Genomic DNA, 23,772 nt, shown 5'->3' with positions numbered 1-23,772 from the left:
TCTTACATATCCTCCACACAGTCCCGGTCCCTGCCCATGCTATTTACGTACGTCGGGAGCCCTGAAGAAAGAGCCGTGGCCATCGGTTTGCTTCAGGCGAAGAGGTACACGCCTGTGTACAATCATTGTTCCATACGCAACCACAAACACCTTTCCACGGAGGCATCAGCCGTCGTGTCTCACAGTGGGATAAATGTATTAACAATAATGGCGATTATTTTTAAAATAATGCTCAGTTTACGTACCTGTTTTCCATCTGTCTCGTTTTCATTTGACTTCCGCTTATAATTAAACTGTGTATAAGAAACAGAGATTGAAACTGAGTTGTACATAAGAAAGAAACTGAAGTGCAGTTCGTAATAAACTACAAATGTAAAAACAAATCTTTTATAAGACTCTTTTACGTCAAGTTTTTTAATGTTGGGAGAGAAGGTAGTGGCTGCCATTCGAATGCAGTTGTACTACTGTACATCATTATATTTCTGTTCTTGCTTTTAATAAATTTCACACAGGTGAAAGAAACCTCACACAGATATGTGGAACAGAACACTGCCTTCACTTTGAGAACAACCCGGACCCAAATAGGATATTTTTCTATAGTAACAACAGGCCAAATTTGTCCAGAGCTTGAAGAAAGCAATTTTAAAGACAAATCATTTTGAAAATGAGTCTGTTCCAACTCCACTGCAGCACTGTCTACTTGGATATCAAAATGCTCCACGACAAGATTAGAGAGCTCTTTGGCATCAATCTCTATAAGGCGATTTCACAAACTATGCACCAGTTGAAATCTTGGAAGAGTTTGTTGAATTTTCAAACCCGAAAGAATTTCAGCGTATTGTTTGTTGTTGTAAGGAGGCAAGCCTTGCTTATCAAGGGTTTGTTTCAAACAGGCAAAGTGTTTAATTTCACCTCGGATGAGAGATTTTTTCCATAGTTTTAGCTTTTATGAGAATGAAACACTATCTGAAGTAGCTCGATTTTTTAAATCGGCCGCCCGCCCTCAGGAGCTCAGTTCGTCAGCGCACCTGACGATGGCGACATGTGTGATCGCCGAAATATTGTGCCCGTTGGACACAATGAACCGGCAGTATACCCGTGGACTGTTCGAGCAACAAATACGCCGGGAGAAACTGAAGAATCACACTATCTGAAGTTGTTCCGCCATTATCTTTATTCTTATCTTGATGCTGCAAGTTAAACATAATATACTTTTCAGTGATGTCTGCGAGCAAACCAAAATCCTGAAGCCAATCCGGATCTTCTAACTCAAGGAAGGAGTCGCTTAGCTCTAACAAAAATTCTACCAAGGCACCAAACAACTCTTTAAATCTTTATAAAATTCTGCCTCTACCAAGCCAACGAACTTCCGCATGAGGTATTGGGTCACCACATTGGAATCCAGAGTATCATCCAGTTCTCTGAAGAAACGCCTCTGAATTGCATCATCTCTTTGTTCACTGCTTTTATGACTATTTGCAGTCCATTATTCATACTTACGAATTTGCCACAATATGACTGCTGATGTATTAAACAGTTATAAGAATTGGTGGTTCATGGTGTGGATTCCTGTAGTCATGTTCTAGCTCATGAACCACAGGCAACGTTTGAGTGGCCAAGTAAGTGGTCCCGACAGTCGGGATACCAGTTACTTTGGAATAAGGCTGGGCATCTCGGACATATTCTGAGTTGTGGTCACCTTTGTGCGCATACGGCAAAGACTACCAAATCCACCGGTTAGTCCCTCAGCCGTTAGGGGTAAAGCCCAATGGGACTCGGGGCAAGTAAGGCTAGCAACCTGCTTCCCTGGTACTTTAAATATGATGCTGGCAACAATCAGAGCAAAATGCCTCGGACCTTTGGAGATGACGGAGTCCCACCTGTAACTGACAAACCAGGGACTTCTAAGATACGTCTTGGCAAACAAATGGTAATGAGATGGGGAGGTATTAATATCAATGGGGGCTACTCTGGGAAGAAGGTAGAGCTGGCAGACGCTGCAAGTAAGATGGGGCTGAACGTTTTAGCTGTTAGTGACATTCGGGTAAGGGGTGAGAAAGAAGAGGAAGTGGGAGAATACAAGGTCTACCTCTCAGGAGTCAAAGCAGGAATAGCACAATGGGGTGTAGGGCTTTACATCACGAAAGAAATGGAACCCAGCGTAGTTGCAATAAGGTATGTAAACGAACGACTGATGTGGATAGATTTGACAGTGTCTAGCAAGAAAATTAGGATTGTGTCAGTATATTCGCATTGTGAAGGGACAGATCAAGATAAGATGGATAGTTTTTATGAGGCACTCAGTGATGTAGTTGTTAGGGTAAAGGACAAGGACAGTGTTCTGCTCATGGGTGATTTTAACGCCAAGATTGGAAATCGAACAGAAGGGTATGAAAAGGTTATGGGTAAATTTGGAGAGGATATGGAGGCCAACAGGAACGGGAAACAACTCTTGGATTTCTGTGCCAGTATGGGCTTAGTAATCACAAACTCCTTTTTTAAACATAAGAACATTCACCGGTATACTTGGGAAGGCAGGGGAACCAGATCTGTCATTGACTATATAATAACAGATCAGGAATTCAGGAAGGCTGTGAGGGACACACGTGTATTGAGGGGATTCTTTGATGACACTGATCATTATTTAATCTGCAGTGAAATTGGGATTGTGAGGCCGAAAGTGCAGGAGGTCAGGTCCATATGTAGGAGGATAAGAGTGGAGAAACTTCAGGATAAGGAAATCAGGCACAAGTAGATAATAGCGATCTCAGAAAGGTACCAGTTAGTTGAATGTAGTCAATTGCAGTCATTGGAAAAGGAATGGACAAGGTACAGGGACACAGTACTAGAAGTGGCTAAAGAATGTCTTGGAACAGTAGTGTGTAAAAGTAGGATGAAGCAAACATCTTGGTGGAATGACACAGTCAAGGCAGCCTGTAAAAGGAAAAAGAAGGCGTGTCAAAAGTGGCTACATACTAGAACCCAGGTAGACAGAGAAAGTTATATAGAAGAAAGAAACAAAACCAAACAGATAATTGCAGCATCCAAGAAGAAATCTTGGGAAGACTTTGGAAACAGGTTGGAGACTATGGGTCAAGCTGCTGGAAAACCATTCTGGAGTGTAATTAGCAGTCTTCGAAAGGGAGGTAAGAAGGAAATGACAAGTATTTTGGACAGGTCAGGAAAACTGCTGATGAGTCCTGTGGATGCCTTGGGCAGATGGAGGGAATATTTTGAAGAGTAGGTGAAAATGCGATCAGTAATGTTTCAGATTTCGAGGTAGAATGGAATAGGAATGATGATGGAAATAGGATCACATTTGAGGAAGTGGAGAAAATGGTCAATAGATTGCAGTGAATTAAACAGCTGGGGTGGATGAAATTAAGTCGGAACTCATCAAATACAGTGGAATGTCAGGTCTTAAATGGCTACACAGGATAAATGAAATGGCCTGGGAGTCGGGACAGGTTCCATCAGACTGGACAAGTGCAGTAATCACACCAATCTTTAAACATGGAAACAGAAAAGATTGTAACAACTACAGAGGTATCTCTTTAATCAGCGTTGTGGGTAAAATCTTCTCAGGTACTGTTGAAAGGAAAGTGCGAGTATTAGTTGAGGACCAATTGGTTGAAAATCACTTTGGGTTTAGGCCTCTTAGAGGTTGTCAGGACCAGATCTTTAGCTTACGGCAAATAATGGAGAAGTGTTACGAGTGGAACAGGGAATTGTATCTATGCTTTATAGATCTAGAAAAGGCATATGACCGGGTTCCTAGGAGGAGGTTATCGTCTGTTCTACGAGATTATGGAATAGGAGGCAAACTTTTGCAAGCAATTAAAGGTCTTTACATGGATAGTCAGGCAGCAGTTAGAGTTGACGGTAAATTGAGTTCATGGTTCAGAGTAGTTTCAGGGGTAAGACAAGGCTGCAACCTGTCTTCACTGTTGTTCATATTATTTATGGATCATATGTTGAAAACAATAGACTGGCTGGGTGAGATTAAGATATGTGAACACAAAATAAGCAGTCTTGCATATGCGGATGACTTAGTTGTGATGGCAGATTCGATTGAAAGTTTGCAAAGTAATATTTCAGAGCTAGATGAGAAATGTAAGGACTATGGTATGAAGATTAGCATCTCCAAAACGAAAGTAATGTCAGTGGGAAAGAAATATAAACGGATTGAGTGCCAAATATGAGGATCAAAGTTAGAACGGGTGGACGGTTTCAAGTACTTAGGATGCATATTCTCACAGGATGGCAAAATAGTGAAAGAACTGGAAGCGAGGTGTAGCAGTGAGCGCTCAGCTACGATCTACTCTCTTCTGCAAGAAGGAAGTCAGTACCAAAAAAATGGTTCAATTGGCTCTGAGCACTATGGGACTCAACTGCTGCGGTCATAAGTCCTCTAGAACTTAGAACTACTTAAACCTAACTAACCTAAGGACATCACACACATCCATGCCCGAGGCAGGATTCGAACCTGCGACCGCAGCGGTCGTGCGGTTCCAGACTGTAGCGCCTTTAACCGCTCGGCCACTCGGGCCGGCCGAAGTCAGTACCAAGACTAAGTTATCTGTGCACCGTTCAATCTTTCGACCAACTTTGTTGTATGGGAACGAAAGCTGGGTGGATTCAGGTTACCTTATCAACAAGGTTGAGGTTACGGATATGAAAGTAGCTAGGATGATTGCAGGTACTAGTAGATGGGAACAATGGCAGGAGGGTGTCCACAATGAGGAAATCAAAGAAAAACTGGGAATGAACTCTATAGATGTAGCAGTCAGGGCGAACAGGCTTAGATGGTGGGGTCATGTTACACGCATGGGAGAAGCAAGATTACCCAAGAGACTCATGGGTTCAGCAGTAGAGGGTAGGAGGAGTCGGGGCAGACCAAGGAGAAGGTACCTGGATTCGGTTAAGAATGATTTTGAAGTAATAGGTTTAACATCAGAAGAGGCACCAATGTTAGCACTGAATAGGGGATCATGGAGGAATTTTATAAGGGGGCTATGCTCCAGACAGAACGCTGAAAGACATAATCAGTCTTAAATCATGATGATGATGATGAAGAAAGAAATTTCGGAAAGCTGTCGTCTACACCACACAAAGCTGCGTATCACTCCTCTGCGCCGACCATCGCCGAAGTTCCATCCGTTTCTAAGCCCACCAACATCTTCACAGGAATATTTTCAGAGCTCATAAAATGGTTCAAATGGCTCTAGGCACGGTGGGACTTAACATCTGAGGTCAGCAGTCCCTTAGACTTAGAACTACTTAAACCTAACTAACCTAAGGACATCACACATATCCATAACCGAGGCAGGATTCGAACCTGTGACTGGTTCCGGACTGAAGCACCTAGAACCGCTCGACCACAGCGGCCGGCAGTGCTGATAAGATCTTTAACCGCTAAAAGTAAGTCCTGTCCTGTAACGCGGTATAATCTTTGCCGGCTTCTCTCTTATTTCGAGTCTGCATCTCGTGGTCTCGTTGTCGTGTTCTCGCTTCCAGAGCACGGGGTCCCGGGTTTGATTCCCGGGGGGGTCAGGGATTGTCACCTACCTCTAGATGACTGGGTGTTTGTGTTGTCCTCATCATTTCATCACCATTCATGAAAGCGGCGAGTTTGGACTGAGAAAAGGTTGGGAACTTATACGGGCGCTGATAACCACGGAGTTGAGTGTCCCACAAACCAAACATCATCATCATCATCATCATCTTATTTCGAAGTTATCAAAAGCCGTTCATGCAAAAACTGACAACTGAGGTGTATCTGCTGCGTCAGTCGACTCGTCAGATTGTAAGGGAAAGATAGCTGCAGCGATCAACGACAGTTTTAAGTTGTGAAATGACGTCAGAACTCATAACCTTAGCTCTCCTCATTACTTTATTTGTAGGAAGTTGTACAAATTTTATAGCAGACTTTAACACAGTTTTATTAAGTTTTATTAAGTAATGAATTTGCAGCTTCTAACAATTTTTGAATTATTGAACATCTTCGTAAGGTCTCTTACTCTATGCAACAGTTTTTGAAACACGAAATGACGCCACATTTGCTACTTTATATTTGTCTAAATGTTTTTAAAAATGTTGACTGTTGAGCATGGTTTTAGCTTCCTTACCTTCTCTTTCCTTACAGCAAAATCCAATGGGAAATCGTATTCAATCCCTGAATGAACAGTTCTGAAATGAAGTTTGACGTTCTCTTTCTTCCCAGTTGATACGCTCATGTAGCACAGTAAACACACAGTATCAATACCTTGATCAAATTATTCAAATTATCGAACGTCTTATATACACACGAAAAAAACGTACGTAACCTTACGCGCATACAATCAACTATCATCCTGAATGAGATTTTCACTCTGCAGCGGAGTGTGCGCTGATATGAAACTTCCTGACAGATTAAAACTGTGTGCCCGACCGAGACTCGAACTCGGGACCTTTGCCTTTCGCGGGCAAGTGCTCTACCAACTGAGCTACCGAAGCACGACTCACGCCCGGTACTCACAGCTTTACTTCTGCCAGTATCTCGTCTAGTTCTGCAAGGTTCGCAGGAGAGCTTCTGTAAAGTTTGGAAGGTAGGAGTAACTATCATCCTGACAATCTAATGTCATTGATTGACAATGCCTATCGCGCGGGATAAGAAAGCTGTTGAACTCACAAAGTAATCAGACCTATTGATTGCTATTTATGAAGGTTGTTGAGGTATGTTGCAGAGGAACGTATCCTGGTTAGCGGTCTTTCACGCAACGGTTCCTAGTTTCGGAAAAAAAAATGATTTTTAAGTTTTATGCGTACCTCCTATGACCGTAACGTTACTAACGCAGTGCAGGAGCTAAGGTTCAGGGTTACCATTGTGGCGCGACGAACTCCAAACAAGCCTGTGTACATTTTCCCCTATTTCAATGTATGGAATGTCATTAAACAGGACATTTCAAGCAAAATTATTCAAAACTAGTCATTTTCGCCATAGTAATTTCATCATTAAATCAGTCATTATAGCATACTTCCTCAAACTGTATATTCCATTTGTGGTTCGTAGTTAAAATTCCAAATATTTCGACAGCTCGAAAGATTTCGTAACGATGAAGGAAGTATTAGCCGCAGCGACACGAGTTTGGATACAGACGATTATGTAATTAGCACCGCTCAAACCGGCTGCCGTCATCGATCGACGTACAACAGATCTCTTACGGAACAAACAGCGAGAACTTATTTGAACGAGATTAGGCATTCCTTCACAGCACAGTGTAATATAATGTGTTAGGAACGGTATTCCCTTACGTTTTATTATTTAGGCAAGAACCACCTGGGCAATTTGGTCGAAATGTTGAAAAAAGAGTTGAAGAGTTGACTCATAAATTAAAAAAAAATGTAATTGTGACCTGCACGAAATCATGAAAGTTCACTAAAGTGCTGCACGAAGAGCTTTTTAAAAGCTGTCATTCTTCCGTTCGTGAGACTAGAAAAAATTATTTACATTATTGATTCGTGTTGTGGGCAGACTGATGAGAGAATTTACGAACAGATCTTTGTAGGTGAAAGATAAGCATGAACTTGCGCCGTAAGAATCATCGCATCTAAAAGTACTGGACTTTGCCAATCCTTTGAATCTTATTTTTACAGCCTGGTTAAAATGGTAACGAAACAAATGCTCCCGACTTGGTAGAAACTAAAACAGAAAACGCTTCGAGGAAAGATTCCATAAACTATGGTAATTAATTCTGCATTATTAAACAAATTTCAGTTTTTTCGCAGGAATGATCAAAGAAACGTGGTTCGCATCGAAGTTGATCGAAGAAAGAACAATCGTATCGAATTTAACAGCTACCTACATCTAGCATCTACATTTATACTCCGTAAGCCACCCAACAGTGTGCGGCGGAGGGCACTTTACGTGCAACTGTCATTACCTCCCTTTCCTGTTCCAGTCGCGTATAGTTTTCCGGTATCTCTCTTGAAAAATCTGTGTGCCTGCAAGGCAGTAGCTTTCATTAAATGTGATTAGTGCTCTACGAATTTGTGTTCCGGTTGTTCTCCGGGAAATATCATCCGGTATTCTGTTGTAGCATAGCAAACGATAGCAAGTAAGACGATTCTGTACTCTATTCTTTAACAAACGGAATACACATTTGAATACAGCCTGCTGTAACGATTGATTTAATAATGAAATTACTGCGGCGAAATTGACTATTTCTGAATAATTTTGTATGACACGTACTATGTAACGGTATTCTGTTCAATACAACTGAAAAAGATATACGTGTGGGATCGGAACCCACACCCCACCCGTGATGACTGCACAAATTAGCCGCTGCGCTACGCTCGGTCGATCGACAGATAATTATCATTACAAATATAACGGGTGTGCATGAAACTTCAGCATAGATTTTCTCGGAAACTCGCGCCCTTCACATGCAAAGTCCTTAGCCCGGTACTCAGGACGGGTATATCTGCAACATACCGAAGACTCATCAAGGTCCGTGATGAACAGGTCCCGTTCCTTAGTGGAGCAATCCATGCTAGACAGCCTGAGCGGTACCGCGATCTACCGAAAATATCCCCGCAAACTACTACAAGATCAAGATCATCTTTAGACTAAAAATGAAGATGTACGACATTTTTACAATATTGCTATTTAGTGATAATTTCAAATGTTAATAAAAATGTCAAACATCTCTGTTTTTAGTCTAAAAGATAATGGAGTACTTTCCAAAAAAATTATAGTCAGTAGTTACCAAAAAATTAAAAACTAACGGTACAAGTAATTTTTAAAGACTTTCTTTTTCATTTCAAAAGAAGCGCTACCGTATTTGAAATGAAAAAATTGTATAAGCATTTGCAAAGTCTACAGGTGGATGCGGTACATATTTTATCGTGAAAACATAAATATATGTAAGGACTAAAAGTAAATTACCGTAAGAGGTGTGAAACTGTTTAACCTGTGCAAAAAAAAAGTGTCGTTCCTGACTAATTTGAGTTCTGTTGGAGCCCGTAGAAACTTCCGGCGAGAAAACTGTTAAGAAATTTATATGATTAATTTTAGCAACACGTGAGACATCACTCCTGTGTAGTGACACGTATGAACGAGGTTTACTGAGATACTTGGAACGCGGCAACACGCGAGGACTTGCCTGTCGCTTACAGGATTATTGTTGCGATGGATCGCCTTAATACGAATAGAATATTCGCTACCGCTCGACGGGACATTTACATCTCTTACAGACACTTCATCACTACGTCCGTCACCGAAAACACTGATATTCGCTGTACAAAAGCGTCCGTAAATATTTTGGAGCTACCATTTTCCTTGGTGTTGTCCCAGATATATAGTTGTTCTGTATGTGTTGCGAAAGCCATATTTTATCCAGAGACAGTGCTGCCAAAGCAGAGTTACTAAACACAGCTTTTCGGAATGCCTTCACAATAGAAGACGAAGTAAATATTTCAGAATTCGAATCGAGAAGAGCTGAGTAACGTAGAAGTAAATATCCTCGGAGTAGTGAAACAACTTAAATCACTTAATAAAAGCAAGTCTTCTGGTCCAGACTGTATACCAATTAAGTTCCTTTCAGAGTATGCTGAGGCATTAGCTCCATAATTAACAATCATATACAACCGTTCGCTCGACGAAAGATCCGTACCCAAAGACTGGAAAGTTGCACAGATCACACCAATATTCAAGAAAGGTAGAAGGAGTAACCCACTAAATTACAGGCCCATATCGTTAACGTCGATATGCAGCAGGATTTTAGAACATATATTGTGTTCGAACATAATGAATTACCTCGAAGAAAATGGTCTATTGACACACAGTCAACATGGGCTTAGAAAGCATCGTTCCTGTGAAACGCAACTAGCTCTTTATTCACATGAAGTATTGAGTGCTATTGACAAGTTCAGATCGATTCCGTATCTCTGGATTTCCGGAAGGCTTTTGACACTGTACCACACAAGCGGCTCGTAGTGAAATTGCGTGCTTATGAAATATCGTTTCAATTATGTGACTGGATTTGTGATTTCCTGTCACAGAGGTCACATTTCGTAGTAACTGACTGCAAGTCATCAAGTAAAATAGAAGTCATTTCTACCGTTCCGCAAGTTAGTGTTACAGCCCTTTGCTGTTCCTTATCTATATAAACGATTTGGGAGACAATCTGAGCAGCCGTCTTCGGTTGTTTGAAGATGACGCTGTCGTTTATCGACTAGTAAAGCCATCAGAAGATAAAAACAAACTGCAAAACGATTTAGAAAAGATATCTGAATGGTGCGAAAAGTGGCAGTTGGCCCTAAGTAATGAAAAGTGTGAGGTCATCCACATGAATGCTAAAGGGAACGCGTTAAACTTCTGTTGCACGATAAATGTCTAATCTAAAAGCCGTAAATTCAGCTAAATACCTAGGTATTATAATAACGAACAACTTAAATTGGAAGGAACACATAGAAAATGTTGTGGGGAAGGCTAACCAAAGACTATGTTTTATTGGCAGGACACTTACAAAATGTAACAGACCTACTAAGGAGACTGCCTACACTACGCTTGTCCGTCCTCTTTTAGACTACTGCTGCGCGGTGTGGGATCCTTACCAGACAGGACTGACGGAGTACATCGAAAAAGTTCAAAGAAAGACAGCACGTTTTGTATTGTCGCGAAATATGGGAGAGAGTGTCACAGAAATGATACGGAATTTGGACTGGACATCATTAAAAGAAAGGAGTTTTTCGTTACGACAGAATCTTCTCACGAAATTCCAATCACCATGTTTCTCCTCCGAACGCGAAAATATTTTGTTGACACCGACCTACATAGGGAGGAACGATTACCACGATAAAATAAGGGAAATCAGAGCTCTTACGGAAAGATATAGGTGTTCATTCTCTCCGCGCGCTATACGAGATTGGAATAATAGAGAATTGTGAAGGTGGTTCGATGAACTCTCTGCCAGGCACTTAAATGTGATGTGCAGGGTATCTATGTAGATGTAAGTGCATATGTAGACGTAGAAACGATTGGTCTATTGCCCTCCCCATGCAATAAATGCATAGTCTGAAAAAAAGTAGCTTCGAGGAGGAAAGAAATCTTCCATTCCGTAATAAATCTGCATCGATGGTCACCTTTTCTGGACCTGAAACCGATGTAATTTAGATGGAGAAGAACGCACGTGTCCGGGCCCTCAAATTCAATTTTGTGTTCTAGTTAGACAGTATCACCCATAACTGTATGTAAAGCGCAACGGGTTCCCGGAACAAAACGTAAGAAAACATGCGGAAGTAGCGAAAGTGTGGCGACAGACCAGCCAATACCTGACACAGATACACTGCAGGGGCAATGGCGGTGCGGGATGAGACGCAACCGGTGACCTTTAGTAGTCCACGGCGTGTGGTAGCTCGCGATTCGACGGTTTAGCGAGCACTAATGTGCACTGTAAGCAACTGTTAACTTTCTAACTTCCGCCTATGCCATGAGCTCACCGTGAATGAAGTTATCCGATTTGTTGGTGTATCAACACGGGTTTCCCAGCGTATGGTTCAAATGGCTCTGAGCACTATGGGACTTAACTTCTGTGGTCATCAGTCCCCTAGAACTTAGAACTACTTAAACCTAACTAACCTAAGGACATCACACACATCCATGCCCGAGGCAGGATTCGAACCTGCGACCGTAGCAGTCGCGCGGTTCCGGACTGAGCGCCTCTGTAGCGTTATCTTATTTACCTCTGCTAACATGCCATCAGTAGGTCTAGTTGAAATGTGATTTAAAACTGTACGCAAACAGTTTCGACCGCAAAACATGTATTTTGAGGGTGACCGGTTTCGATCACTTTTTCATCTACATCTACATACATACTCCGCAATCCGCCACACGGTGCATGGCGGAGGGTACCTCGTACCACAATTAGCATCTTCTCTCCCTGTTCCAGTCCCAAACAGAACGAGGGGAAAATGACTGCCTATGTGCCTCTGTACGAGCGCTAATCTCTCTTATCTTATCTTTGTGGTCTTTCCGCGAAATATAAGTTGGCGACAGTAAAATTGTACTGCAGTCAGCCTCAAATGCTGGTTCTCTAAATTTCTTCAGTAGCGATTCACGAAAGGAATGCCTCCTTTCCTCCAGAGACTCCCACCCGAGTTCCTGAAGCATTTCCGTAACACTCGCGTGATGATCAAACCTACCAGTACCAAATCTAGCAGCCTGCCTCTGAATTGCTTCTATGTCCTCCTCAGTCCGACCTGATAGGGATCCCAAACGCTTGAGCAGTACTCAATAATAGGTCGTATTAGTGTTTTATAAGCGGTCTCCTTTATAGGTGAACCACATCTTCCCAAAATTCTACCAATGAACCGAAGACGACTATCCGCCTTCCCCACAACTGCCATTACATGCTTGTCCCACTTCATATCGCTCTGCAATGTTACGCCCAAATATTTAATCGACGTGACTGTGTCAAGCGCTACACTACTAATGGAGTTTTCAACCATTACGGGATCCTTTTTCCTATTCATCTGCATTAATTTACATTTATCTATATTTAGAGTTAGCTGCCATTCTTTACACCAATCACAAATCCTGTCCAAGTCATCTTGTATCCTCCTGCAGTCACTCAACAACGACACTTTCCCGTACACCACAGCATCATCAGCAAACAACCGCCCATTGCTATCCACCCTATCCAAAAACCATTTATGTAGATAGAAAGCAACAGCGGACCTACCACACTTCCCTGGTGCACTCCAGATGATACCCTCACCTCCGATGAACACTCACCATCGAGGACAACGCACTGGGTTCTATTACTTAAGTCTTCGAGCCACTCACATATTTGGGAACCAATCCCATATGCTCGTACCTTAGTTAGGTGTCTGCAATGGGGCACTGAGTCAAACGCTTTCCGGAAGTCAAGGAATATGGCATCCGTCTGATACCCTTCATCCATGGTTCGCAAGATATCATGTGAAAAAAGGGCGAGTTGCGTTTCGCAGGAGCGATGCTTTCTAAAGCTCCGCTGATGCATGGACAGTAACTTCTCTGTCTCAAGGAAATTCATTATATTCGAACTGAGAATATGTTCGAGAATCCTGCCGTGACGGTAGGGTGTTGCGGTACGTGAAGCAGGTGTTGTAACTCCATGAACGTTAACTGACAATAGTTGACGTTACAACACTCGCTCCCTTCACCGCTATTGCCTACCATAATGATACGAGGATGGTCAGGAAATGACCAAAACCGGTTACCATCAAAACAAATGTTTTTGCGGTCGAGACTGTTTGTGTCTATTTTTAAAGTACTATTTTCCAGACTGCTTTTCTCCATAAAAAACTTTCTCAGAAATTACTGAAAAGTGGTTATCTTAACTACACTATTTCAAACGACATGGTCTGCACAAAGTTTACAGTTCAGATACTTTAATAGCGCTTTGATGTTGAATAATGTACTGGTCGAGCCTCACTTACTGTAATTTATTCACAGATAAAGGGTAAGCCATAGTCTGTTGATGCCATATACAGGGTGTTTCAGAAGTAATGGTCATTATTCAGGGATGTGACAGGAATGATCATTCGAAACAAAAAAGTCAAGTAAACATGGGCTGTAAACACATCACTGACGAGCTACGAGCAAGTCTTGATCTTTAGTACTGTGAAACAAATCTCTTCTACTGTAAGCCCTTTGCTTTCCATATTCTGGGAAGTGGTAGTATGGACCAAAACAAGAAAAAAATGTCCGGTAAACATCTGCTCTAAAACGTATACCTTAAGAGCTATGAGCACTTGTTCATCTCCGCTGCTTTGAAACACAACTCTCCTAATGAACAAGTGCTCATAACTTTTAAGGTGCGCATTTTAGAGCAATGTTTTGGTCCATACTACCACTTCCCAAAATATGGAAAACAAAGAGCATGCAATAGAAGAGGTTTGTTTCACAATTTCGAAGGTCAGTAATTGCTCATAGCTCTTAAGTTATGCGTTTTAGACCCCATATTTACTTGACATTTTTATTTCGAATGGTCATTTCAGTCATATCCCTGAAGACTGACCATTGCTTCTCAAACACACTGAATTGTGATTGTTAGAGTGCAGTAATTTCACACTGAAATGTCCCAAAAGTTAACGTGTGGCAAGTAAGTCGTTAACACGTTCCCTGAGTACACTGTCCTTTGAAATAGTCTTTTCAAGAGGAGAAGTATGTACGCAGGAAAAGCCATTTGGAAATACCATACTTCACAGTACAGTACTATTGTTACAGTTTGCAGAATGCATTACTCAAAATTAAAACAGTTTGTGAGGTTAATTGCGAGTTCACAGTTGATCATTGAAAAATAGTCAATGTATCAACTCTCGGACACGGAATTTACATAAAACTCGGGATCTTTTACGAATTGTGCTTTGTGTCAACTCGTCTGTGTACATTGTGCAGTATTTTTGGACACAGATCTTGCTCACGTCATAACTTCAGGCACAGTGACTAAAATGGCTTCCAGCAGCCTCCCTTTTATAGCTAAGATTAAAGTAATTAGCAATATATTCAGCCACTGCTCTTTGCTGTCTTTATACAAATTACTATTAAAAACTTACATTGCTGGACAACTGAATGGTGGGGTGAGATTTTAGATATAGCAATAACTGCTATTGAATTTTGCTATCTATTTTGCCAAAATATAGGATTCTATTTCAGTAACAGTGTTTTAACTAAGAATGATAATAACTCTGAAAATAAATGAGTACAAAAATTGCTAACATATCTCCAGCGTTAGCTGTATAGGTACTTCACTTATTTACTGTATATATACTGTACATATACTTTTGATCTGCCTTATCTGGAAGTTAACTGGCCGCGGTGGTCTAGCGGTTCTAGGCGCTCAGTCCGGAACCGCGGGTCTGCTACGGTCGCAGGTTCGAATCCTGCCTCGGGCATGGATGTGTGTGATGTCCTTAGGTTAGTTAGGTTTAAGTAGTTCTAAGTTCTAGGCGACTGATGACCACAGATGTTAAGTCCCATAGTGCTCAGAGCCATTTGAACCATTTTTTTGTCTGGAAGTTAGCAGTTGGATACATGTTTACATAGCAACAATCAAAAAGAAGTTTTATATTGCTGGTATTCTGAAATTAGCACACTTTCTAGGTAATCTAATTATACTTATGAGTTCCAACTAACTAAAAGAATGTAATGAGTAATAAAGTTAAATTGGCTAAGTCCTGAGTTAATATTCAAGATTTTGGATGCTTAGCACATACCATAAAAATAAAACTGCTGGAGATATTTGCTGAAAATGAATTTTTTTTTGGGGGGGGGGGGGGGGGGGGAGAGAAAAACATAATAGGAGGAAAGCATCCACTTGTTTTGCTACAAGTCGCAGTCATGTAAAACGATATAACAGCTTTGGTCATAAGAATGTCCTACCCAGAATGAGCTGGAGACGAGTGTCACACCTTGTCAATGAGAGTCTGTTTTAAATCTACCAAGAATTGCTGCTGGCAGTGAATGCAGGTCAATGTCGCCCAGTTTCCCAGAGAGCATTGCGAAGTGAACTGCGTGCAAGGGACTTGCGATGTCTTGTATGTCACAAGAAGACTCTGCTCACTGCTGCTTATAAATCGGCACGTCTTCAATGGGTCGAACAAAACAGAAACTGGGCAATAGCTGGCTGGAGGTGCACAGTATGGCACGACATTCGCGATTTTTCAAGACGTCAAGTGGACCGGCGGCGCCGGCGGTGCAGTGAGGTACATGCATGGGGGTTTGACAAAAATATGAAAACGTCACAAACACAACACATTACCGTGCCTAATACGATGTAAAAAAGACCGTTGGCATAGAAAACAGCTTCCAGTCGTCTCGGAATGGATAAATACAGTTCCTGCACGGTTTAGGTTCAAATGGCTCTGAGCACTATGGGACTTAACATCTGTGGTCATCAGTCCCCTAGAACTACTTAAACCTAACTAGCCTAAGAACATCACACACATCCATGCCCGAGGCAGGATTCGAACCTGCGACCGTAGTAGTCGTGCGGTTCAAGACTGAAGCGCCTAGAACCGCTCGACCACCGCGGCCGGCAGGCACGGTTTAGGTATCGATGATGAAAGTGGATAGCAGTCACGTCCCACCTCCCTCCTTCTCACCAAATTAGACCACAGAGACCTGCTGACTGTGGTGGCCCAAGGGAGATGCGACACTTCATCCCCGTACTCACAAGACCACTCCTGGACGTTGACAGCTGTGTAAACAGGGGCCCTGTCGTCTTGGAACACAGAATCACCACTGAGGAACGCAACTGTACCGTGGGATGGGACCAGCCAAAACGGTCACCTAAGCCTTGGCAATAATGCGTTGTTGGAGAGTAACCACAGATTCCATGGAATACTATGATATTCCTGTTCAAATCATCAACTAACCTCTCCCCCTCCCCCCACCCCCCGGCCAAGTCTCACTCTTGGGTCGTACACTCAGAAACAGTGTGTAACAAGACTCATCCGACCAAAATGCCTTTCTTCCATTGCTCCATAGTTCAGGTTCTGTGACTTCGACAACGCGTTTTTCCATTACAGGCTTCTGCGTCGCTGGCGTGTAGGTCTTATGGAGTTCTCTTCGTGCTGTTTTGGGACTGACTGCGCTCGCGAGTGCGACATTCAGTTGAGCAGTGACTTTTGCAGCTGTCGATCGTCTGTCACTGTCACTTGACACAGTTTGGTCTGCGTTGTGACACAGTAGATGACGCCTGTCCGTTTTTCCTGTTGTTTGTTGTGGTCTTCAGTCCTCAGACTGGCCCGATGCAGCTCTCCACGCTACTCTATCCTGTGCAAGCTTCTTCATCTCCCAGTACCTACTGCAACCTACATCCTTCTGAATCTGCTTAGTGTATTCATCTCTTGGTCTCCCTCTACGATTTTTACCCTCCACGCTGCCCTCCAATGCTAAATTTGTAATCCCTTGATGCCTCAAAACATGTCCTACCAACTGATCCCTTCTTCTAGTCAAGCTGCGCCACAAACTTCTCTTCTCCCCAATCCTATTCAATACCCCCTCATTAGTTACGTGATCTACCCACCTTATCTTCAGCATTCTTCTGTAGCACCACATTTCGAAAGCTTCTATTCTCTTCTTGTCCAAACTAGTTAACGTCCATGTTTCACTTCCATACATGGCTACACTCCATACAAATACTTTCAGAAACGACTTCCTGACACTTAAATCTATATTCGATGTTAACAAATTTCTCTTCTTCAGAAACGATTTCCTTGCCATTGCCAGTCTACATTTTATATCCTCTCTACTTCGACCATCATCAGTTATTTTACTCCCTAAATAGCAAAACTCCTTTACTACTTTAAGTGTCTCATTTCCTAATCTAATTCCCTCAGCATCACCCGATTTAATTTGACTACATTCCATTATCCTCGTTTTGCTTTTGTTGATGTTCACCTTATATCCTCCTTTCAAGACACTGTCCATTCCGTTCAACTGCTCTTCCAAGTCCTTTGCTGTCTCTGACAGAATTACAATGTCATCGGCGAACCTCAAAGTTTTTACTTCTTCTCCATGAATTTTAATACCTACTCCGAATTTTTCTTTTGTTTCCTTTACTGCTTGCTCAATATACAGATTGAATAACATCGGGGAGAGGCTCCAACCCTGTCTCACTCCTTTCCTAACCACTGCTTCCCTTTCATGCCCCTCGACTCTTATAACTGCCATCTGATTTCTGTACAAATTGTAAATAGCCTTTCGCTCCCTGTATTTTATACCTGCCACCTTCAGAATTTGAAAGAGAGTATTCCAGTCAACATTGTCAAAAGCTTTCTCTAAGTCTACAAATGCTAGAAACGTAGGTTTGCCTTTTCTTAATCTTTCTTCTAAGATAAGTCGTAAGGTTAGTATTGCCTCACGTGTTCCAACATTTCTACGGAATCCAAACTGATCTTCCCCGAGGTTCGTTTCTACCAGTTTTTCCATTCGTCTGAAAAGAATTCGCGTTAGTATTTTGCAGCTGTGACTTATTAAACTGATAGTTCGGTAATTTTCACATCTGTCAACACCTACTTTCTTTGGGATTGGAATTATTATATTCTTCTTGAAGTCTGAGGGTATTTCGCCTGTCTCATACATCTTGCTCACCAGATGGTAGAGTTTTGTCATGACTGGCTCTCCCAAGGCTGTCAGTAGTTCTAATGGAATGTTGTCTACTCCCGGGGCCTTGTTTCGACTCAGGTCTTTCAGTGCTCTGTCAAACTCTTCACGCAGTATCTTATCTCCCATTTCGTCTTCATCTACATCCTCTTCCATTCCCATAATATTGTCCTCAAGTACATCTCCCTTGTATAAACCCTCTATATACTCCTTCCACCTTTCTGCCTTCCCTTCTTTGCTTAGAACTGGGTTGCCATCTGAGCTCTTGATATTCATACAAGTGGTTCTCTTCTCTCCAAAGGTCTCTTTAATTTTCCTGTAGGCAGTATCTATCTTACCCCTAGTGAGACAAGCCTCTACATCCTTACATTTGTCCTCTAGCCATCCCTGCTTAGCCATTTTGCACTTCCTGTCGATCTCATTTTTGAGACGTTTGTATTCCTTTTTGCCTGCTTCATTTACGGCATTTTTATATTTTCTCCTTTCATCAATTAAATTCAATATTTCTTCTGTTACCCAAGGATTTCTATTAGCCCTCGCATTTTTACCTACTTGATCGTCTGCTGCCTTCACTACTTCATCTCTCAGAGCTACCCATTCTTCTTCTACTGTATTTCTTTCCCCCATTCCTGTCAATTGTTCCCTTATGCTCTCCCTGAAACTCTCTACAACCTCTGGTTCTTTCAGTTTATCCAGGTCCCATCTCCTTAGATTCCCACCTTTTTGCAGTTTCTTCAGTTTCAATCTGCAGTTCATAACCAATAGATTGTGGTCAGAATCCACATCTGCCCCTGGAAATGTCTTACAATTTAAAACCTGGTTCCTAAATCTCTGTCTTACCATTATATAATCTATCTGATACCTACTAGTATCTCCAGGATTCTTCCAGGTATACAACCTTCTTTTATGATTCTTGAACCAAGTGTTAGCTATGATTAAGTTATGCTCTGTGCAAAATTCTACAAGGCGGCTTCCTCTTTCATTTCTTCCCCCCAATCCATATTCACCTACTATGTTTCCTTCTCTCCCTTTTCCTACTGACGAATTCCAGTCACCCATGACTATTAAATTTTCGTCTCCCTTCACTACCTGAATAATTTCTTTTATCTCGTCATACATTTCATCAATTTCTTCATCATCTGCAGAGCTAGTTGGCATATAAACTTGTACTACTGTAGTAGGCATGGGCTTTGTGTCTATCTTGGCCACGATAATGCGTTCACTATGCTGTTTGTAGTAGCTAACCCGCATTCCTATTTTCCTATTCATTATTAAACATACTCCTGCATTACCCCTATTTGATTTTGTGTTTATAACCCTGTAGTCACCTGACCAGAAGTCTTGTTCCTCCTGCCAGCGAACTTCACTAATTCCCACTATATCTAACTTTAACCTATCCATTTCCTTTTTTAAATTTTCTAACCTACCTGCCCGATTAAGGTATCTGACATTCCACGCTCCGATCCGTAGAACGCCAGTTTTCTGTCTCCTGTATGCAGTCAGAAAAATGTATGAGGGAAGTGAGAGTTGTGTGAAAGTGGGGAGGGAATGTACTGCATGGTTCAAGCTGGAAAATGGGCTGCGACAGGGAAGTGCACTTTCGCCTTTATTGTTTATTATTGTTATAGATGAAATCCTACAGCAAGTATCAGATGCAATTGGAGATCATAAAATGAAAGCAGTACTTTGTGCCGATGACCTGATGTTATGGGGAAATTTCGAGAAGGAGGTGCAAGAGCAGTTAGATTTATGGGAGGCAACGGCAGCACAATATGGAATGCATTTCTCTGCAAAGAAAAGTGAAATAATTGTCACAACAAGGAAGAAGAATAGGCCAAATGTGGATATAACTTGTGGAGGGGAAAACTACAAGTGGTAGAGAACTTCAAGTGCCTGGGAAGCATGATTGAAAGTAAGGGGGGAAACGCAATGGAAATAAATGAAAGGTGCAGAAAAGCAGGGCAGTTCTACAAATGCATTAGGGGGCTTATTTGGAGCAAGGGGGTGCCACAGAAATCCAAGGGAATTATATACCGAACCTACTTTGTCCCCATATTGGCATACGGAAGTGAGACGTGGGTAATGCACAAAAGCGACAAAAGTAGAATACAGGCTAGTGAAATGAAGTTCCAGAGGAGCAGGTTGAGTGTAACAAGACGAGACAGATTGCGAAATGTGTATGTGAGGGAAAGACTAAAGGAGGAACCAGTACAGGACAGGATAGAAAAATCAAGACTGCAGTGGTATGGACACATGAAGAGAATGGATGAGGGAAGAATTCCACAGAGGATGTTTGATCTACAACTGGAGAGGAAGAGGCCCAGAGGAAGACCAAGAGATAGATGGGTGAAGGGAGTGAAGGAATGTGTGACGAGAAGAGGAGAGATTGGTTGGTTGGTTGGTTTGGGGAAGGAGACCAGACAGCGAGGTCATCGGTCTCATCGGATTAGGGAAGGACGGGGAAGGAAGTCGGCCGTGCCCTTTCAACGGAACCATCCCGGCATTTGCCTGGAGCGATTTAGGGAAATCACGGAAAACCTAAATCAGGATGGCCGGACGCGGGATTGAACCGTCGTCCTCCCGAATGCGAGTCCAGTGTCTAACCACGAAGAGGAGAGAACTGGACGAAGGTGGAAGAGGGGGAATGGTGGAAAGACAGAACACGATGGAGAGGCTTGTGTTCCCGACAGACCCAGCCAGTGGCTGGAAACTATCCAAGATGAAGAAGTACAAATCTTCGATACGGTACCTCTCGAAACACCAAACACTCGCCAAATAGTATCATCACTGTAGCATTATCGTCGATCAGTTCAGTGTTTCTTTTTCGCTTTTCCCACTCATTTTCAGAGTGTCAGTAAAGTATGCAAACCACATGTGGCACTACTGACAATAACGTAGCGTATGCAGTATCGTCAGAACGGGAAAACACAATATCAGCTACACTGCCCTCCATAAGTTTGGAAACAACATGCTACGTATTACAACGGAGCAAGATGGAAGTGATCTATGTGAGTTATTGGTTAGAATACGGAATAGCAAGCTCAAACAACGGTTAATAATGACACGTACAATATTGTACAGTTAATTATTGTACACATACATACATATTGGAACATACTAGTATTGCTGCTTTTTATGTAAACCGGCGTTACCTGTCCAAGCAGTTCTACTAAACACGTCAGGTGGCGCGAGTAGGCCGCATGGCTATGTAGAGCTACGTCATTTACATTTCTGTTCAGTTGTAGTTGTGTTGCGTAAAGGTATAACACGCCGCGAAAGTAATTGAAAATGGCCCCAAAGTGCCAGATTCCTTATGAATCACAGGTAATGATAATCACTTTGCACCAAGAAGGCAATAGTGTCCGACAAATAGCAAAGAAACTGATGATTTCCATCAGCGGAATTGTCAAAACCATATACCGACATCGAGAAGCAGGCTCCTATGGAGATCGTCCTCGCTCATGAGCACCCAGGAAAATATAAGAACGCCAGGAAAAGTATTTGGTAGTGACCAGTAAACATAACAGATCAAAAACTGTCCGTTAATTGACTGCTGAACTAAAGGTAACGAGTGATACACAGGTGAGAAATCAACTGTGAGACGACGCCTGGCAGACAACAACCTCCTAGGTTATGTAGCAACAAGGAAACCACTGTTGCGCCCTATTAACAAGAAGAAAAGGCTTCAGTGGACTAAGACACACCAACACTGGACAGCGGGGGATTGGGAAAGAGTCTTATTCACTGATGAATTCAAGTTCGAAATATTAGGAAGTAAACGCCGTCAATTTGTACGCCGTTTACCACATGAACGCTCGAATCCTCAGTGCGTAATTCCAACTGTAAAGCATGGAGAGGGTTCTATGATGCTATGGGGATCCTTTGGACGGAATAAAGTCGGAGATTTGGTGAAAATAGATGGAAAAATGAACCAAAAGGATTATCATGCCATTCTCCAGCGACTTGCTAAGACATCGGGTTTGCGTCTGATGGGGAAAGGGTTTGTCTAGCAGCAAGACAACGACCCAAAACATACGTCTAGCTTGTGTCATAACTATGTGAAGTCTCTAGAGGTTGGTAAAATATTGAAAAACATGGAATGGCCGCCCCAATCCCCTGATTGTAACCCAATTGAGCTGCTATGGGATGAATTGGACAGGAGGATCCGAAAACGGGAAATCATGAGTGGGTCAAAATTGTGGGAGGTCCTGCAGCGAGAATGGAGATTAATTAAAACTGGAACCCTGGCAAGACTGACGCAGCGCATGCCGAGAGTGTGCAAGGCAGTGATGAAAGCAAAGGGTGACTATTTTCAGGAATCGAAAATTTCATTGTTGCATCTTCCTGTGTATTATTTGAGCTTAATAAACATTTGTGAAACAAGAAAATGCATTTTTCTACTGTTTTTCCTTTCCATTGTCTATAATTACTAGGTGTTTGCGAACTTATGGATGGTAGTGCAGCTTTTATTAAAGTTATGACACACCTGTAAATACGAGCAGCGTTCAGTAAATAATGTAACACACTTTTCTTCTCGGCCAGTTTCGGTTGAAAAAATGCGAAAGTTGTTGTGAGATATTGTGGAATATTCCCGCTTCGGCCCCTGTAGCTTCATGAAGTTCCGATAGGTGACGGCACTGTACTATGCCTTCAAGGTGCGTTCCAACCAGAGGGCTGTCATTCAGTTCCTTTTGGGGAAGTACCACAGCATCGCAGATAGACGCTTACAGAATGTCTATGGGGGCTTGGAAGTGAACAGAAGTACGGTGAGTAGTTGGACGAGGCGTCTGTTATCATCGCAATAAGGTCGCGCAGACTTGTTCGATCAGCTTCTTGCTGGCCGGCCGCACACAGCTTTGACTCCTGCAACGTTGGAACGTGCGGACACTCTCATTCGAGGTGAACACCTGATTACAGTCAGAAATCTTGATGCACAACTGATCACGTATGTGAGTAGTGATGATACACTCGTCCACCATTTGGGGTACTCAAAGGTGTACACCTGCTGCGTTCCGCGCCGCCTAACAGAAGACAATAACGAACAATTAAGAGCCATCTGTGCGGAGTTTCTTGCGCGTTACGAGGCTAATGGTGGCAATTTTTTGTCAACATCGTCACAAGTGTGGAAACAAGGGTTCATCACTTCGAACCGGAATAAAAACGGCAATACACGATGAAGCGCCACGCTATCTCTCCTCCAGAGAAAAAGTTCATAGCCGCTAAAGTCATGGTGGCAGCCTTCTGGGATTCTGAAGGGCTTATTATGTTTGATGCACTCCTTCATGGTGCAACGATCAACTCTGAAGTGTATTGTGCTACCCTCAGGAAACTGAAGAAACGACTTCAGCGTGTTCATCGCCACAAAAATGCAAACGAACTTTTTCTCTACGACAGCGCAAGGCCTCACAAGACTATGCGGACCAGAGAGGAGCTCGCAAAGCTGTATTGCTTTGTTCGTTCTTCCTCATCCATCCTACAGCTCGGATCTCGCAACTGTCGACTTCCATTTGTCTGACCCAATGAAGAATGCACTACGCGGGAAGCCGTACCTGGATGACAGGGAGGTTATTGATGCAGCAAGATGTTGGCTCCAATGTTGACCAGTCGAGTGGTATCATGAAGACATACAGGCGCTTCTA

The 23,772-nt window shown here is 42.5% G+C and overlaps 1 protein-coding gene and 1 non-coding gene across 3 annotated transcripts in view; both read right to left on the bottom strand.

Moving 5' to 3' along the window:
- Positions 1–23,772, bottom strand: part of LOC124802827 (sodium-coupled monocarboxylate transporter 1-like) — a 319,127-nt gene that overhangs the window by 250,110 nt on the left and 45,245 nt on the right. The gene's annotated exons all lie outside the window — the stretch shown is intronic.
- On the bottom strand, positions 4,466–4,549 carry Trnas-gga. Its single transcript is given in 2 exon segments — positions 4,466–4,500; positions 4,510–4,549. It is a non-coding gene; the product is annotated as a tRNA-Ser (tRNA).

The sequence above is a fragment of the Schistocerca piceifrons genome, chromosome 6 (assembly GCF_021461385.2).
Source record: "Schistocerca piceifrons isolate TAMUIC-IGC-003096 chromosome 6, iqSchPice1.1, whole genome shotgun sequence".
NCBI lineage: Eukaryota > Metazoa > Arthropoda > Insecta > Orthoptera > Acrididae > Schistocerca > Schistocerca piceifrons.
Note: the sequence above shows the minus strand (reverse complement) of the source record. Positions and strands in the feature narration are given on the sequence as shown.